Source organism: Neodiprion fabricii, chromosome 6, assembly GCF_021155785.1.
Source record: "Neodiprion fabricii isolate iyNeoFabr1 chromosome 6, iyNeoFabr1.1, whole genome shotgun sequence".
NCBI lineage: Eukaryota > Metazoa > Arthropoda > Insecta > Hymenoptera > Diprionidae > Neodiprion > Neodiprion fabricii.
In genome coordinates this window covers 21190763-21193563 of record NC_060244.1, presented here as the reverse complement: position 1 = coordinate 21193563, position 2801 = coordinate 21190763, and positions in this window count along the sequence as shown.

Genomic DNA, 2801 nt, shown 5'->3' with positions numbered 1-2801 from the left:
ATAACTAAAGCAAATCAGACACCCGAATCGTGATTGCGTCAGTAAAATGTAGAGGATTTATAACTGCTCGCAACAGATGTAAGTCATGAAGTACGAGTTAGCTTCTAGTTAATTGTACATCTCTATAATCTTGATCGAACTGTACATATTATGCCTTCAATTACCGTAAATGTACCTAATTAATTTAATATATTTCAGAAAAAATTACTATCATTTACCTACGTAATTATTTGAATGAAAATTAATTAAAAAACAAAAAAGTTGAAAAAATTACAAAAACATACCTTTATAAATAAAACAATTTCATATTTTATTACGTCAGACCAAAAAGTAATTGAATTATGTAATTTATAGCACAAAATAATAAAGGTGTAATAATCTTTAAGGGTCTTGAACGTGAATTTTTTGTCTAGCGTTTAATACATCGTACCATATTACTACTACTACTACTACCACTACTACCACTACTACTATTACTACTACTACTACTACTACTACTACTACTACCATGTCACTAAATACCCCATTGGCTGAACATATAAAATTGCAGACGCTTTGAAAATCAATATATTAATAACCAATGAATAATAAACACTATAACATTGTTGTGATTTTGAATGTTGATTGTCATATCAATTAATTGTTGAAACAAAAAATGATTCACTACTCGAATATATAGTACAGTACCGTCGTTACTCATCACGCAAATCGTGATCATTTCTAATTCAATTTGTGATATTAATTTAAAAAGAAAAAAAATCAATAAATAAACCCTTTGTGAGCTCGAAATTATTTTTATCAGACTTCCGATATTTTTGCAATCTATAAAAATGCTATGGTTAATCAATACAAGTATATCGATATTTAACGTGCTTTATAAATTTTACCTACATACAGTATACGTACCTACGCTCACCATGAATTCAATTAAATAATACCTCATAATGACATGAAATTTATAACAGAAGAAAATCGTTTAAACACACGTTCAAATATTTACGTATTCGGTGTGGGGTAATTAGCGTGTTTTCTTCTACCTCTTAGGCCGATAATTTCGCCGACAATTTAAGTTACGAACAATTAAATCGAACGATGAAGAAACAGGACAATTCATTTCATCTGTCTACGTCATTGTTGATTTCGGAAAATGTGTTCTGTTTTCTTTTTAACTTGTAAAGGCGTTATAAAATTAAGCGAGGAGTCTCTTTCCCATACCAAGAATGTGAGTATTTTATTGGCGACCGAATTACCGCACTACAACTTTAAGAAAAATCGCAAATGACTCCATTAGGTGTACGTATATTATACGGATTACGTATCATGAATGAAAATGATATTTAGACTAATTAACTATCTTCCCATTCTCTCTGTGTATGAATTACACGAGTAGATGCACGGAGTATAAACGGATATGCATATACAATAAAGATTGGAGTATTATCAAATCTCAGATAAAACAGAGAGGAATGGCTTCGAAATGACAATAACTCACAGTTATTACCCACCCATGCACGTCACGGGACATTATTATTTGTCCCACTGTCTCTAATTTCTAATTTCATGGGTACAAAAAATTTTTCATCGCGTTTTAACAGATATCTTGTTGTTCGGATCAGTATTGTGGATATAGAAAACAACTACTCCTACCTAATACAATATAGAAACAAATTGAAAATTAAAGAGTAAAATGATGATACGCTGTTAATATTTAAAGATGCGTCAGCCCGATCAATACCCGCAATATTATAAATACAAAAATTAAATATCTGCCCGATGCAAAAAGATTATATAAGGTGAAAGTTACTTTGTTACTACATGCAAGTCAGATAATACACAAATAGAACTACACTGCATAAATGATAAAAATGCTACCTAACCGTATATAATTATTATATCTTAGAAATCTGTCTATACGCGTCGTTTTGTATGTGGATGTTACAAACTGTTGTAAATATTCTAAATAAATACTAAATCCGTAATAATATCAGTCCATTATTACTTGAATTTTATCCATAGTTTAATAAAAAAAGAAGTTATAATTGCGTTGTTTATAAAGTACTGTCGCGAAATTTTGAAATTATAGCGGATTAAATAAAAAGTGATAGAGGCCCTCTCTTAGCTGTAAACTGACTGAATTTTCATTTTATAGTCTTTATTTAAATCCCACACATAAGTATTAAAGAACATGCTGGTTTCTAATAACCCAGTTGCTATGAACAAAAAATAACACCTCAATGCAATTCCTTGACACCCTTATTTTTGTTCTCTAATCGTTGGGGATCATTGATAGTTTAGCAGAATTTCAACCAGATTCGGAAGTAGCTTCGGCTCCCATCTCAAACTTATTGTTCAGGTCGAAAAATATCGATCGTAGAAAAAAAAAATAATAATCCCAGCGACCAAAGTTGAAGTTAATTAAATATCCTACAAGTTTAGTTACGACAATTTTTAATCAAACGTTGAAAACGGACGAGTTATTCGACGAAAACAAATTCCCCAATAAATTCGATATGGTTATCGAAGGTACCGCGGAACGTACTCGAAACTCTGGATTTAGACTACCAGTGACCCTTCCTACAACGATTAGAATAAGAAAATAGGGGTGTCGTAAAATTGTACTGTAATGATACGTAGGCGTGTATGAGAACGTCGAGAATGCGTTTAATTCGAATCAAGCGATCGAACGGCGCGCGGTTGGTCGGGTTCACCGTTTCGCCGTCAATTAGCGCCAGCGTCGCTTCGGCGTCGAATCGCGCATGCGCGATCCAGGTTTAGCCAAGGGGAAATATCAATGGGTGGGC